This window comes from Tiliqua scincoides, chromosome 5 (genome assembly GCF_035046505.1).
Source record: "Tiliqua scincoides isolate rTilSci1 chromosome 5, rTilSci1.hap2, whole genome shotgun sequence".
Lineage (NCBI taxonomy): Eukaryota > Metazoa > Chordata > Lepidosauria > Squamata > Scincidae > Tiliqua > Tiliqua scincoides.
The window spans coordinates 32,534,865-32,552,164 of record NC_089825.1 but is presented as its reverse complement, the minus strand read 5'-3'; the positions used below and the strand labels follow the sequence as shown (position 1 = coordinate 32,552,164).

General features: G+C 42.5%; 1 protein-coding gene and 1 pseudogene across 1 annotated transcript in view; one reads left to right on the top strand and one right to left on the bottom strand.

Annotated features, from left to right (window-relative positions):
- AGMO (alkylglycerol monooxygenase) overlaps positions 1-17,300 on the top strand; it is a 157,066-nt gene that overhangs the window by 35,868 nt on the left and 103,898 nt on the right. The window lies entirely within an intron of this gene.
- LOC136654755 (5S ribosomal RNA) lies at positions 10,923-11,042 on the bottom strand (annotated as a pseudogene).

Below are 17,300 nucleotides of genomic sequence, written 5' to 3'. Positions count from 1 at the left end.
GTTCAATGGGGCTTACTCCTAGGTTAGTGTATGTAGGATTGCAGCCTTAGAATTGCAACTAGGTGAAATTTTGAGGGGAAAAAATATTTTTGAGGTCATCTAGGGAGACTTTTTTACTGGCGCCGATGCCATTAAAGATATGCTTGGCAGCAACTCTTGACAGGGTTTTCTGTGTTGTGGTGCCCAGCCTGTGGCATTTCCTACCAATTGAGATGAGGACCGCCCCATCCTTTTTGGCTTTCAGGAGAAGAGCAAAAAAATTTTGTTGTTTCAGCAAAGCTTTCCATTGATTTATTTTTATTTATGTTCTGGAATTATTGTACTGCCTCTTGATTGTCATTTTTGCTGCTCTGACATTCTTGTCTGCTAATCTGATTATTTGATTGCTTCAATTTTATGAAGCTTTATTTTGATTATGTTTTATTCTGCATTGGTTTATTACGTTTTGTAAACTGCCCTGGGCTTTCCATTTTCATTAGGAAAGGCTGAATAAAATATACTAAAATAAATAATAACAATAATGGTTATTAGACTATAACCATTGGTCTTTCCCAGTCCTAGCTAAAGGTGTCAGGGATTGAATTCAGGATCTGCTGCTCATAAAGCAGATCCTCTGCCACTGAGTTACAGCCCTGTTCTCATGGTCTCCTGCAGTGATATACAAATACAGTGGGCCATCGGTATCCACGGGAATCCATTCCAGGACTCTCCCACAGTTGCAGAATTCAGCGGATAATTAAATCCACATCTGGAGAGCCTCAGAGGGCCTCCTGGATGTGACCAGAAATTGCCAACCTGAGCTGGAAGTTACTTTTGGTCATGTCTGGGAGATTCTCTGAAGCCCTCCAGCAATGGACTTGACATCTGCAGATGCTGAAATCCACAGATGCCAAGCCCATGGATAAGGAGGGCGAACTGTACTTACTTTCTTTTAAAAATGGATCATAGATGGGATGGATCCAAAGAACTGTGAAGGGAAATAGCCATTAGTGGTGGTCTGCAGATGCTTGCATAAGGAAGGGTTCTGTAGTAGCTCTCATGTTTGTGCTTCTGCTTTTGCAAGACGTGCAACCTGCAGAACATTTTTGGGATTTAGTTTCACTTAACAGCCGGCCCAGTCCTGACGGCTGCAGTGCCATGAAGAACAGTGGCACCAAAATGGTGCCAGGCACCTGGAAGCCGCTGGAGATCTCTTTGAGGGAAGGGGATTTTTGTCCCCCCAAGTAAGGTCACAGGCCCTGAAATGGGGCTTCCCAGGTCTGCGCCGGCTATTTTGTAAAGGAGGTTTCTGCCAGTCCCAACCCCTTCCTGCCTGGTTGCTCCCCTGTTCAACCTTCCCCTGCCCTGAACACCTCCCCCTCCGCCCCAAAAGGCTGCAGTGCTGCCAGGCACTCTTTACCTTTCTCTGTCAACTGTGCGGCTTCCTCCACCTGGCGCTGTTTCCAGAACTGACATCCCCTTCTCCCACAATGCTGTAAACATGCTTTATAGAGCATTTATGACACCTAGCGCTGGCCCTATAGCTAAGGGAATATAGTCCCCTATAGCTTTAGGAAAGGGCCGTAAATTCACTCCCCTCCCCTCACCGATGCATCTGTGCTTTCCCTCCAGTTCATTTTTAGATTGTAAGCCCCTTGGGGCAGATACCTGTTGCCTTGTTTATGGTGAAGCATCACGCGCATTAGTGATGCTTTACCTATAGATGGTGGTGGTGGTGGTGATGAACCCCCCATTTATGAGCAGAAGAGTGCATTGGACTCAACTTGGCACTCAATTTGACTCAACATTGGACTCAATTCAGAAAGGCACATTTTACCCTGCACATGCCTGATCTTGTCTGATCTTAGAAGCTAAGCAGGGTCAGGCCTGGTTAGTTCCTAGATGGGAGACTGCCCAGGAATACCAGGTGCTGTAGGCTTATACCATGGTCTTTTGAGACTGAAGGTTGCCAACCATTCCAACAAGGTGTATGCCAGAAATTGTTCAGTTTAGGTATGAATTGAACTCTTTTTCTGCTGGCTTGCCTGCCACTGAATTTGATTTGTATGAGAGCTTGTGAAGCTGATGATAGATTGAAATGACTAAACAATAAGCTGAGTTGTGTACACCCCATTAAAAAAAATCTTTCTGCAGCCATCCAGATACAATATCCCTGATGTTCTAGAACTCCTTTCCTTGGGAGACCCAGGTAGCCCTCTTCCCTCCTATTCACCAGAGATTGGTGAAAACTTTTTTTTTTTCTTTTTAAACCTTTAGAAGTGATGGATGCCTAATGGCTGGTTCTTGCATCTGCCTTCTGTTTGAACTCTTGTCTGTGTTTGAGCTGCTGATATTCTTTTATTGATTATTTACTGCTTTGTGATGTTGGGATATTTTAGATTTTTTTTTTGTATTTTAATTTTTTTTAAAGATGTAAATGAATAGCAGAATATGGATTCTTGTGAATAAGTAGATATAAGAGAAATTTTAATCTGGTTGGTAAAGATGTAGAGTTATACATCCTGACATCATTGTGACTCTGGAATTGCAATCTTACATGCACTTTCCGGGGAATAAGCCTCATTGAACACAGGCAGAATTACTTCTGAGTAACCTTGCATAGGATTGTGCTGTACGTTAGTCATTGATGTTAACTTCAAGTCTTGGGATCTAAAGGCAAATTTATACATTCAGGAGATTCATCTTTGTGTCTTGTGTCTTATACCTTGCTATAACTCAGGGGTGCCCAAACCCCGGCCCTGGGGCCACTTGCAGCCCTCAAGGACCCAGTCCGGCCTTCAGGGAGCTCCCAGTCTCCAATGAGCCTCTGGCCCTCCGGAGACTTGCTGGAGCCCGCGCTGGCCTGATGCAACTGCTCTCAGGCCAACTGTTTGACCTCTCACGTGAGCTGTGGGATGAGGGCTCCCTCCACTGCTTGCTGTTTCACATCTGTGATGCAGCAGTGGCGGCAAAGGAAAGGCTGGTCTTGCTTTGTGCAAGACCTTTTATAGGCCATGAGCTATTGCAAAACTTCATTCATCCATATAAGTTCCACCTCTAATGTATTCATTTATGTAAATTTATTCAAATTTGAAATGTAAATTAGTTCTTTTTTCCCCGCCCCCCCGACACAGTGTCAGAGAGATGATGTGGCCATCCTGCCAAAATGTTACCCCTGCTGTAACACAGTTTATCTAAACTGTAAACAAAAGGCTTCTTCTGTCCTTCTTCTTCTGTCGTTTTTGAAAATGCACTTGTTATGTTTTAGCCAGACTTTTTGTAACCAGAAGACTTAATGGAATCTGGAATTCAGAGTACTAAATCTTATGTAATTTGGATTAGAAATGTCTTAACAGTTATAGTTATTTCGAAGCTGAATAAGGACATGAAACAATATTTGTAACAGGGAATGACCAATTATTTAGTTGCTAGGAGTCTTTCATTTTAGTGTAATCCCAAACACCTGCAGTTTACCTACATAGGGCACCCCCTTCCCCAATGGGACTTGAGATATTCTTATCATCTGTACAGGATGCATTTGTAACAATTGACTTATTCTTGCCCTCCAGGTTAGTACTTAAGTTGTGGTAAGATTTAATGTCACCAGTTATTTGCAATAAAGAATTCTCAATGTTTGAAACCTAGGTCAGGGCCTGAGACACAACACCAGTACAACCCTTCCATAGTTTTATAGGATGGGTTAACCACAAGAAGCAAAAAAGGAAAGTAACCTGTAGAATTCTAGTGTTTGAGTGGAGAAGGGCAAATTTATGTATTTTATATGTCCAGTTTTTAACATTGTCTTCAAATTATACACAGGTAATTGAAAGTGATACATGGCCCAATCTATACTTATCAGCCAACATTCTAGTGCCTCTTCTGCTGGTGCTGGCTGCTGTAAAGCAGTCAACGCTGTTGTAAAAGGCTATTTGGCGGGGCACTCAGTAGCTTGCTGCCAGGGACACAGACGGGACGGTTGGTGCCCTCTTGCCTGTGTTGTTGGCTCTTCTGCCTCCTGCAAGAGCAGTTAAGTCAGTGTGGGAGGCAGTGAAAGGGTAGAATGGGGAGCAGGGAGGGGTAGAAACTGGATGGCAAGGGATGGGGAAGGGCAGATTGGGTCTGGGAAGGAGGTAGTTTCAGTGGCAGCGGTGGCTGCCAAATCTTGATCCCCTTCCTGGACTTTATTCCACAGTGCTGTTCCATGCAGACCTGTGCAATCTGTTTGGCTAGCACAGGTCCAAGTTGACCCTCACCATAGAGTCTTACCTAAAGGAACTATTGTTCCTTTACCCAGAGGAAACCTCCACAAGCGCCCCCCAGGATACGGTGGTAGCCATTTTGGCACCACTGCATTGGTGGGAGGGAGGAGAATAGAATTGGGCTTTCAGCCTCACAAATAATCAGGGGAAGGTCAGTTGCATTTGTTTCGGAACCAGTGGTAGTAAATGGAAGTCTTGAAAGTGGGTGTTTTTGAAAGAGTAAACATGGGATTTGGGGAATACAGGTCCAACCTTGTTATACACAGATTTTTTATACACGGATTTGACTCAACATGAATGGCCGCTGCAAATGAGAAGGAATGTGCTGATCCCTGGAGAAGGGGAAAAATGCATCCCTTTAAAATCACAGTTTGAAAAACTGCTTTTCTTACTGTTGTAGAGAGAGACAGTCATGCAAGCCATTACAGGTATAACCTGATCATCCATAGATTTTTCTCTCTCAATGCAAAGAGAAGCACCCTTTAAATTAAAGGAAAACAGTCATTTAACAATGCAAGAGGGGGGGGGCAGCGGGCAGACAATTCATCAATCACTCTCTCTTCAGGCAGCTTCAGCCTCCAGGCAGCTTCAGCCCAAGATCGCACCCTTCCACCTGGGCACATGAAAGTAAGGTACTTTGCACTGGTGAAGGAGGGGTGCACTGGTGAAGCCTTTCTAAGCACCTTGAGAGAGACTGATTGTTGGATTGTCGTCTTAATGACTCTATCTTAACATCACAAAGGTCAGCAAGGCTGTTTTTAAATCACCAGAGCAAAGAAACTTTGTTTTTTAAATTGATTTGCTATAGTGCGTTTTTTGCCATCCAAGTGGGTTCTGGAAACAGAACCCAGGACAATAATGAGACTCAACCTGTACTTGCAATACTTGCAACTGTTTTCTGTGGCTTTCTCTTTTTTCCACTGCCTTTTGTGGCATTGTTTCCTCTGGAGTCATGCAGTGCTGCCAAAACAAAAATCAGTTGTATGTCAGCAGAGGGATTCCAGGAGATTTTGCAAGATCAGCAGCTTCCAGATCAGGCTGACAAGTAAACTCCCATCAAACAGAAACAGGCACAGGCAATGGTGAGAGGAACTACGTTGCTTCCTATGTGGGTGCTGCATATTGATTGGACTGTTCACTTTTAGTTAGCAGTTGTGCTGCCCTGACACACTCTGTCTAGGGGAGTTGTGAGCAATGCTGGGCCTTCACAGCTGACAAGGAGACCTGCAGAACAGGGACAGGCTCTGCAAAGTAGATAGCTCTTGGAATCAGCAAGTGACACTGCTGAGAAATGATCTGCTCTTTCTCGTGGTGCTTCCATGCTTCTTCTATATACTCAGCCGGGAAAGCAAGGAGCTTCACATAGTCATGATGCTCTCTGTAAATGAGAGGTTGCCTCTAGATGCTGAGAAATGGCTGAATACAACTCTCTAGAGTCAGAGCTTGAAGATGCATGTGTCCTCTCCTATATCATAACTTTGTTAACATCTTATGGAAGCACAATTCAAAGTACTTACCTTGATTAGCATGTTGACCACCATTTCTGTTTACCACCATTTCTTGTTAAAACCTTCTTTGTTTAAAAATGTTGTGAAATTTCCATGGGCCTCAATCAGGCACTCTGTGACTGAATGAGAATTCAATGATTATGTTACTATCAGGCCAATCCTAACTAAATTCCCCCGTGCCAAAGCTGTGACTCCGGTGTGGGTAAATGCTGGGAAATTGCTGCTGGAGGTCTCCTTGAAGTAAGGAGGCATTGTCCCTTTGCCCAAGGGTAGGTCCCAGCAGCTGCTGTGGGTCAATTCGATATTGCTGGCACAAGTTCGAGTTGATCTGTGTTGATGGATCAGACCTGGCAAGGGGGGTGGGGTATGGCGCACTCTACCACCACCAATCCTGCCCCTCTCCCAGGTTCAATTTACCCACCTGTGGATGTCATCACCATCACAAAGAATATTTATTCTTTCCAACAACAACAAAAGTTTGCAAAGCTATTTGCCTAGCAAAATAAATGAAACTGTCCTAAAAGGATCTAAAAAAATAACGCAATGGGTAATAACACTATCAAACAGCCCTTGGAAAAGATCCTGTGCTGGAATGAACAGGGACAGTTGATCTCCCTCTGTTAAGACTATCGCTTTGATACCACCCAATTAGCAAGAGTAATCTCTGCCCAGTTAGTGAGAGTAGTACTAAATACTAGTAGCACATTTTCTCAGGCAATAGCCAGAAATATTCAGAGTAAACTGTAGTTGTCTAGAGTACCAGCTGGTGTTTCATGCAATCTGTGTTATAACACAATGAGTTTTCTTGGCTTAAATTGTTGGGGAAAGCACCTTAATAGTTTCTGTGCTCTTTTTCAGGATTTAAAATCAATGGAGTGGGAAAAAAAATAAGAATCTTACCAAATAAAGCTCTTTTTGTTTTCTCTCTGTGCATGCTTTTGGGGTGCAATTTCAGTGGAAAGAAATTGGCAAGTAATAAACTATCCTTGGTAAATAAACCATACAGAACCATTTTAAAATGCATAAGCCAGAATCTTAAAAAAAAATGATGCTAAGTGCACTCAAGGGCTTGTGCATGTCCTGTGGGATTTATGATATTTCTTTATTGTTGAACAGCAGCCCTCTACCCCCTCGTCATGTTGCAAAGTGCTTTTGAAACTTTCCTTAGTTGTGTTTGCAGTTTTCCATGTGCCGCAGGGAGCCCGCTTGAGCATGTGGAACTGGTTGAGTGTGTCTTTGTCTCCTGACTATTGTGGTTCCATTGCCGTCTTTTTCGTTTGACACACGTTCAGAGAGGTAATCTTAGCTTATCTGCATTCATTTTACCAGTTGTCTTATTCTTGGTGTACTCTGGCTTTATGTTCTTTTTATTCTATGCACATTCAGAATTTTGGACATTGTGAGAAAAGATTTCATTGGCAACCTCTCTTGCCATTAAAGCTCTTCCCCTCTGAATATCAGCTGCCAAAGTATGTGGTATCCAGCAGAGCTGGAGGATGAGGACATAGCTTGCAATGAAGCTGAACCGTTTGCACTTCCTAGTAGTGACACCAAACATCAATCTTTATAGAGACAGTGCAGAACACAGGAAAATAAGAACTCTTTAAAAAAAGAACAAAAGGAGAATTATCTTCTCTCTTTCATTCTCATTCCAGTGGTTTCCTCTTCAGATCCTTCCAGAATGAATATATTCTCACGGTGACATTTCAGATTTTTTTTTTTAGTAATGCAACTTGAGGCACTAGACATGTATACACCCCAAAATGTAAAATACTTCAATATATTTTTAAGGGGGAAAAATAAGACTCTGTTGTTTGTAGAAGTGTATGAGAATGTGTTCTGGGGAGAGGAGGTGAGCAGCAACATAGCTGTCGAGGTAAGGAGCCTGATACCAGAAGTGACATCATCAGGCAATAGAGCACACACTTTCCATGTAGAAGGTCCTAGGTATGATCCCCAACAACTCCAAGTAGGACAGATAAAGAGCCCAATCTTAACCATGTCTACTCAGAAGTAAGCCCCATTATAGTCAATGGGCTTACTCCTGGGAAAGTGTGGATAGGATTGCAGCCAAAAATTCTTGCCTTGAAAACCTAGAGAGATGCTTCTAGTCAATGCCAACAATGCAGGTTGGACCTTGGCATCCACAGGTGTTACATTCCCTATCCTCATGCCCCACGGATACTGAAACCTGCAGATAATGGAATAAGCTGGTGGGTACCAATAGAACCTCCTGACTTGACCGAAATCGCCTTCTGGTTGTGTTTGGAGGTGTTCTGAGACCCATAGAGGCCAGACATGGCCTCTTTGTGCCTCAGAAAGCCCCATGGAGGTGTTGCAAAAACTGGAAGTGCCTTACCAACACATCCGAGAGGTGTTCTGAGGTGCAGAGAGGCCATGCATGGCCTCTCTGGACCTCAGAAAGCTTCCTGGACACAACCAGAAGGCTCTTTTTCAGTCACATCTCTGAGAGGTTAGGTGAGGATCTGCAGCTCAGGTCCGCACCTGCATTGAGTCAGATCCGAAGGTGTCAAACTCTTGGATAAAGATGGATCCTTGGATCCACCTGTACTGAGCTAGATGGATGGGGTCTGACTCAGTAGAAGGCAACTTTTTATGATTTTGCTAATGTGTCTACAAGGGCTTCCAGTTTCCAGCCTTGAAGGCCACTGCTTTAAACCCCTAGCAGAGTTTAAGTTGTGGCAGGGAAGCTTGTTCCTGTCATTCTTATTTAGCCAAGTAATGCTAAGAATGCAGTACTAAAGATGCTGCTGCAAGATGAACATATGTTTGTCCTAGATGGGAGAAACTGACACAAGTTGCTGACAGTTGTTTCACCCTTGCATGGAAATGGAAACGGAATTGTGATTCCTGCACCAGTTTTTATCCAATTTTCAGTTTTGAAAAATACCTACTTTTTATCACATAATTAAAAAAAAATACACATAGACCTCCGTATCCTTTGAAGGGCCTCTGAAAGGCACTTCCGGTTTCAGCCAAAAATGAGAAATGCTATTTGGAGGTCTCCCGCAGGCCTTCTGAGGCCCAGGGTGGTCTTGTGCAGCCTCCCCAGGCATCAGAACGCCTCCTGGATGCAACCGAAATCATCCAGGAGGTGCAGGGAAGCCCTCCTGACGAGTGCCGTGATTCCCGAAAATCCATGTGACCTGCAAATTTGTGGGTCCCGAACCTACGGATAAGGATGATAAAGAGGGCCAACCTGTATTCAGTAATATTTGGATAGGGGAGTACTGGATGTCCAGCATTCCACATCACATGGAGAGTCGCCTTCCAAAGACAGAATCTGCCTTTCAGGCAAAGATCCCCAAGAAGAATGTGGGTGGAGCTATGAGACGCTGACACTGGATGTGGGGCTTGCCTGTCTGTTTCTGTTTGGTTTGTAACTGTGTACACTGCCCAAAGTTATGACAGTTCCTTAATAGGCCTAGTATGGACCCAACTACTTAGCTTCCTCTTCCTAGATATTTTGGATTTGGTGAACTTTTTTCCTAGTGTGCCTTAGGTCAGTGGTTCTCACACATTTAGCCCCAGGACCCACTTTTTAGAATTAGAATCTGTCAGAACCCACTGGAAGTGACGTCATGACCGGAAGTGGCATAATCAAGCAGGGAATTTTTTAACAATCCTAGGCTGCAATCCTTCCCACACTTACCCAGGAGTAAGTCCCATTGACTATCATTGTTAAAAGAATATACATAGTAGTCTGGTAAGAGTACAGGTCTGTAATTTCCCCAAATGCAGTTACATACCATGGGAGCATCAAGTCTAATAGATTTAAAATAAAATACTGAAATTGGCTAAATACCCACCTGAAATTGGCTCACGACCCACCTAGTGGGTTCTGACCCACGGTTCGAGAAAAATTGCCTTAGGTGCTTATTTACTACTATCACTTTGGCAGAGCAGGAAAGGAGTGTCAGGTGAGGGGGGTCAATGCAGCTGCTTTGCTCTGCCCATGCAGAGTACTGCATGCAACTCCCAGCTTCACTAGCCAAGTCTCATTTGTTATGCTCTGATATGACATGTTAGAATCATAGAATTTAAAGTTGGTTCTTGGAAGGCATCTAGTACAGTCAACTGCTACAGCATCCCTGACAGGTAGCCTTCCAGCCTTTGTTTGAAAACTTGCAATGAAGGAGAGACCACAGCTTCTCAAGGCAGACTGTTCCAGTGCCGTACTGCTCTGGAACAGTCTGATTATTTTGTTGAAACGCTGTAGTAAGTGTGAAAGAACTGGTTTATATAACCTCACTCTGTGTATTTTGAATGCTGCATACATACTACTAATACACCAAGAAAAGAAAATGCGCATGCAAATAAATGTGGCTCTTGGATGTGTTTCCTTTAGAAAAAGGTGAATATGTGTAGCTGCATATCTGTTGAAGGCTAGAGAGGCTGAGTCAATGTGGATTACACCATCTTAACTTAGGCTGTGTACAAGCTACCTTGGGATTTTCCTGCAGGAAGGCATGGTCGACTGTTTTTTCTGGAACGAACCTGCGTTATTTTGGCTTTTGAGGCTTCTTCCCACATTGCCTCAGATGGATGGTTTTGTTTTGAATTTCTAGAACCTTTGTGGATCTTCTCTGTGGGAGTAATTGTATTTTTCAGCTGGTATGGCTGAAGATCAGGAAGGGTTTCTGGCATGTGTACAGATCTCTGAGGCAGGTTTTGCTGTCTTTTGCTATTTTTTGGCATGTATATCCTGGGAAACATATTCCCTGATATTCTGTTTGATCTTATGCTAACCCACTCACTGAATTGTTTGCAGACCACACAGAGTTTTTATTTCTTGAATGAGTGGAATGGGGAGTGAATGGGAAAATAAAAAATGAAGTTGAGAAAAGATGATCAGAAAAATTAGCAGTTTTTCCACAAATGGACCATACTATGGCTGGTTGAGATACAATACAATACATACAATACGATACATGATTTAGTAGTATGCAAATGAACCTAAGGTCCAATCCTATCCAACATTCCAGCCTTGATGCAGACACAATGCTACCCTGACATAAGGGAACAAATGTTTCTTACTCCTTGGAAGTTTGAGAACCAAGGTAAGTATGTGTATGGAAGGGAACAGCGTAATCTCCAGGATCGTGCTGCTGCTGAGGTTGGTTGGTAACCTTCAGTCTCGAAAGACTATGGTATAAGCCTACAGCACCTGGTATTCCCAAGTGGTCTCCCATCCAAGTACTAACCAGGCCTGACCCTGCTTAGCTTCCAAAATCAGATGAGATCGGGCATGTGCAGGGTAACAGTTGCTGCAGCTGCTGAGGATGGGAGGGTTTTAAAAACTTTACCAGGAGCCAGCACCAGGGAGGTCCAGGGGGTTTAGAAAACCCTCCTTGGGGCTCCCTAATCCTGCAAATATTTAAAAATAGGAAACAAAGGGCATTTCTGGTTTTTGTTGCAAAACCGGAAATGCTCCTTTTTTTCTATTTTAAACATGCGGAGGTGAGGGGAGACTTGCAGAGGGCTCCCCAGACTCCCCCCCCCCGGTTCACCAGGATGATGGCACTGGCTCTTGGTAATTGCAAAAATCTTCTCCCGTTCCGGCAGTAGCATAATCCTGGGGATTGTGTTGCTGCCTTCCCCCACCCCTTAAAAGGATTAGGGGCTTTCCTGGCTGGGGCATCACAACTCCCCAGTTTGGGAAGCCTTGCCTTACTGTGAGGAAGCCTCTGTGATTGTCCCCCACTTCAGGATGCACTGCACACCCTGTTGGCATGGCTTCATCAGAGCTGAAAAGTTGGATAGATTGGGCCCTAAGTGAGTCATGGGCTCCTCTTTCCATGGACTCACACATGAAAGGAGAGAACAAACCTCAGTTCCCTGTTGCATAAAGTCTCAGAGAATTGTGATTTGTTAACGAATGATAATTAGAGCAACCATGATATCAGACCAAGATAGGAAATAACAGGTAGTAGAATAAAAGATACACAGCACACAAAATTAATTAAGCACCACTCAATGAAAACATAGGCCCCAATCTTATCACCTAAATGGTAATAATTTTGGCACCTCATGATTGCATCTAGGAAGTTGTTTTAGTGTCACCACTGAATAGGTTCAATCCTTTGCTTCCAACCTATTCTGGATAAAAGACATGCCAGGCAGATGATAAGGCACATTCATATGGGGAAGGCAATCTTTAAGCTACTGCTCCCAAGTAGTTTAGGATCTGGTTTGCTTCTTAATTACAATAGAACCTCTGCTAGGAGGGAAATCATTGTGTGCCAGAGGTGAAGGGAACTTATTCAACTAATGTATTTGACAAAGTCACAGCACAATCTTATCCACACTTTCCTGGGAGTAAGCCCCATTCACTTTAATGAGACTTACTTCTGAGTAGAAAGCATAGGCTTGGGCTGTCAGTCTCCTGTTATGTTAAAGGGGTGGGAGAGTATTACTTCAAATGTGATTCCTTATCCAGGTGTGACTTGCACAGCTATGAACGCATTTTAGCTGGAAATAAGAGAGTGGAAATGTTCCTGTCATTATGTTGCTTTTTGCAATGGTGTGAATATTTGTTTTGTCTTGCTGAACTCCCCCTTCAAAAATATCACCTACCCTTTGCTCAATACATTACTTTCTGTTTTTGATTCTGGGGAGAATAAGTTATGTTTCCTGATCAGCACTGCTATGTTTTCTACCCTTGTAAGAGACCTTTTGTATTTACAGCGTGTTAGCTGTAGCTGTGCATTGTGCAGTAATAGAGAAAACAGGCTGCCACCTGTGTTCTGGACTGCACAGCAGTCAATGTGTTCCTTCCCAATTGTAGATGAAGTAATTGTTTTCTTTCTTTCTTTCTTTCTTTCTTTCTTTCTTTCTTTCTTTCTTTCTTTCTTTCTTTCTTTCTTTCTTTCTTTCTCTCTTTCTCTCTTTCTCTCTCTCTCTCTCTCTCTCTCTCTCTCTCTCTCTCTCTCTCTTTCTTTCTTTCTTGCCATTCCAGAGCAGAGTAAAACTTTGTATCAGAAGAGGATACAACAGTTGTGGCATTTTGAAGCTACTTTTTCCCCTTCTCCCTCTTTTTTCTTTCATTTTTCAAATATGACACATCTGTAGTCCCTGTGGAAACATACTGTGCTTCTGGCTGTATGTACGACTAACACTTTGATGTGTGTGCGTGTGCGTGTGTGATATATATGGATTTCCAACAATGCTAATATTCTCCATCTCCTCCAAATCTAGTTGCAACATACGGTACTTTTATATTAAAAATTAGATTAGATATGTTAATATTAATAATATTTTTAAAATGCGCTATGTTTCATTAACTTTCTCTAAAACTAATTATCTCCAAGTTTTTAATTAACAGTTATTTTATAGTGCATCGAGATATGTATTTCAATCAAGGAGAAAATGGAAAATTTATGGCTTGAATTTTTTGATAAAATTAACTATGAATATTTGCCTAAATTCATTCCCCAAAATACCAAGGTGAATTCTGAGTATGATAAGTTTAGACTTAAAGCTTTAATAAGGCTTAGGTTGCAATCTTATACACACTTACCCTTAGAAATAAATGATACTTCTGAGTATAAATGCTTCGAATTGTTAGAAACATTGTTAGAAAATGTTATTAGCCATTGGCTAATATCCTATATACCCATCCCTGGGAGTAAGACCGATTTCACACAGTGGAAATTCTCAGTAATTGTGCATAGAATTGTGCTGTAATGACACTCCCAGACGGAGTGCTTAGTCCGGAATTGTCACACTTTTTATTTCCTCATCTTTACCATGACATTGTTATCTACCCATTGCTTGCCTGTACAGACATACCCCTGTTACAGTATGTGCCCCATACGGTAAGGCAATTAGGTGGCTGGATAAGGCAGGCCTATCAGATTGCTGATGTTTGTGCTAAATGGTAGGATACCTGTCAGACAATGGGGCAAGGGCCAATCAGGGCAAAGTGCTGAGTCATTGCACAGAACAAGGAGAGATGGGAAAAGCTGATGTAATCCCTGTCCAGGATGATGCAATGACATTCCTCAGTGATGAGTTTGTGGTGCTTCCCATTGGCTGACAGGAGTATAAATGTCCAACCAGCACACTCCACTGTGTGGGTTGTAGGAGTGAATTGCTGCATGAATCTCAGCTGGACTGACACCTGATTTGCCGACTACTTGGACTGTTTGCTGGACTGCCTCTGCTTGCCGATTTCTGGAACTGCCTTCTACTTGTAAATAAGATTGGCAACCTTCAGTCTCGAAAGACTATAGTATAAGCCTACAGCACCCGGTATTCCCAAGCAGTCTCCCATCCAAGTACTAACCAGGCCTGACCCTGCTTAGCTTCCGAGATCAGACAAGAGTAAATACTGCCTGTAAATAGACTCTGATACTAGTACTTCCCTGGGTCATACCTCCTTTTTTTGGCATTCTTCCCTGTGCTCTGAGCACACCATGCTGTAGCTGCCGGTTCGCGCTTCTGCTATCTCTGTGTTTTGACCATTATCTCCAGTTATCTCCGTGGATAACAGGGACACATTTTTAAAACATGGGCAAAGTAAAGGAAACAGCCAAAAATAGCTTTGCCCACCCTTGTGCATTGAAACTGCTGCATTTAGAGGGCTGCAGGCAGTTTTCCAAGCTGCCTGCAGCCTCTTCCTGATTGCTCACAGCTCCTCTTTTCACCCAGTGTCACTCCAGAATGTACTGTGATGCTTTCTCTTCTTGGTTGTAAGGCATTCTGGTGCAACACTAGAGGAAGGGAGCAGCCTCGTGCGACCATGAAGAGGCTGTAGGCAGCTCAGAAGATGGCCTACAGCCCTCTAAACACAGCTGTTTCACTGCACAAGGGTGAGCAAAGCTATTTTAGGCTGTTTATCCATGTTTTTAAAGTGCATCCCCCAGTATCCACAGAACCACAGATAACAGAAACTGCAGATACCAGTATATGCCTGTATTTTCCCATACCTAAATTGCCCCACTTATTCATTGATAAAGTCTTATAGTTCCACATGTGACTGCAAGCAGAAAGGAGGTAGTTTCCTCTAGAACAGTGGTTCTCAAACTTTTAACACCGGGACCCACTTTTAGAATGAGAACCTGTCAGGTCCCACTGGAAGTGATGTCATGACCAGAAGTGATATCATCAAGCAGGAAAATTTTTAACAATTCTAGGCTGCAATTCTACCCACATTTACCCAGGAGTAAGCCACATTGACTATCATTGTTAAAAGATTACACATGGGTAGCTTGTTAAAAGTACAGATCTGTAACATTTCCCCAAATGCAGTCATATGGGGAATACCATGATATGTCATGGTATGTCATGGTAGCATCACCTATATAATAAAAATAAAATATTGAAATGAATGGGGACCCACCTGAAATTGGCTTGCAACCCACCTAGTGGGTCCCAACCCACAGTTTAAGAAAGACTGCTCTAGAAGGAGCCCATCTGCAAGCATCATAAGGTACTTTTGCTTCAAAAGCACTGAATTTTATGGCCAAGTTCTAAGAGTAAAGGAGTAAAGAGTAAAGGAGTAAAGATTTATCAAATTACTATTGGCCATGATGGCAATGTAAAAAATTCACAATCAGAGGGAGTATGCCATTGAATCCCTGCTCTTGGGAAGCATGAGAGAGAGAGAGAGTTATTGCCTTCAAGCTGTTGTGGGCTTGGTTGGCTACTTCAGGAACCAAGATAGTGGACTAGGTAGACCTTTGATCTGATTAAGCAAGGATCTTATTGATCAGTGAAATTCTTCTTGGGTAATAGGAATTGCTGCATTAAAAGACCAGCATTTATGTACTATTTCTTCCCATCTGTACATGAATACAGAACAACTGCAGTTTTGCACTTGGCTGATGTATTTAAAATGAAGGGCATTCCTCTAATTGGGTTTAGGAAGCTCTTTAATTGAATACTGGCTAGTAATAAAATGGACTTTTGCTAATTCTTTTGGAATACCATTTGACCTTAACTTGAATGAATGTAGACTGTAAAAATCATCATGGATTCTCTTCCTTCAACTTTTCACAATACTGAAAAATGATGGAGGGAAAGAAGCAAGATCCAGTTACTGTACTGTGTTTGTACAGCTGTATCTCATTGAGTTGAGGTTTGTGTTACACACAGTTTGTGATAGGAAGTATATGCCTTTAAAACAACTAAGGAGACAGGTCTTTAACCTCCACCCTTTTTAGGTTTTTTTTTTTGTTCACTCATTTAGCTTCTGTCATAGTCCTATGAAGTATTTCAAATACAAATTATTGTGCTGTATTGGAACTCACATGAGTAACTCATCCCCTAGTGAACTCATTAGGAAGGGTGGATTAAGATATCTTTCCCCTGAAGAATTGGCATTTAAGATACTGTGTGTTTCAGGAGAAGATGAATTTTCAAAAAGGATTTCTCAGATTGCATGTTAGGGATTTTTTCCTGATGGGTAGTTTAAATTATAGGTTTTCTTATGAACGGTTGTAAGGACTTTGAGAGGCTCGGGGTACAGTCAGGGATGATTAAGTTGCTTCCAATATTACTAACAGGTCATAATTTGTTAGTTATCTTATATTAATATCTATCTTACAAGTGGTTTGCAGTTTCTCTTGTGTCTTGGAATGGACAACTTGAAGATTCATTAACGTGTTTGATTTGGAAGGTTTATACACATGCATTAATAGTTTTGGCAGTAGGTAATACCAAAGCATTAATTTTATAGTGTCTTATAGCGAACAGGATTCATAATTGCTCCAGTGAAAGTTCATCTTCCCATTGTTACTGAGAAGAGTTCACCTGGCTGTCATCCAAACAGCTTTCACAGTATCAACAGAGACTTTACATAAACTTTGTTCTCTGAAGCGCAGGTGACTTAAAATTAGTTTACATATAACAAGACAACTTCTAAAGCTCCACCACCCACCTTCATGTTATGATGTACTCAAGACACTCCAAACAGCCTCAAGCTACATGTCTGATGGCTATGAAAGATTTTGTCTTTCAGTTCTTCTTGCCAAGTTCCTATTCATAACTGTCCAAATAGACATAGATATGTACAATTCATAGCAACCAGGCCGCCCAGACTGTTTAAAGGAAGTATAGATATATATGCAATTGCATGTTATATTCCACCACCCCCTCCCAATGACATGAATATTTCATACTCTTTGGTGCACACCATTGGGATTCCAGTTTATGGGAATTATTGACAAGGGAAGATTCAGTAAACTAAGGATGATTGATTTTCACGGCAATATTCCATCAAACTGGCAGTCTTGCCCCCACCCCGGCTGGTTCAGCCATGTCAAAAACAGACATGCTGTTATCCAGCAGGGGGAATGGCAGATCAGGAGGCTTTGGAGGCATAAAGGGATTTTAATTCCCTTACAACTCTTTAAGCCTCCCACTCCACAGTGGGTCTGCACTAGTGATTCACTAGCTCAAGTCTAAAGAGAGAACACAGAAAAAGGGATAAAATCCGCCACGCACCATTGCCGTCAGATCCACCTCCTTATGCAGCCTTCTACCCCGTTCCTCCCCCTCCCTACCCAGTTTTGCCCCTTCCCCGTCCCCG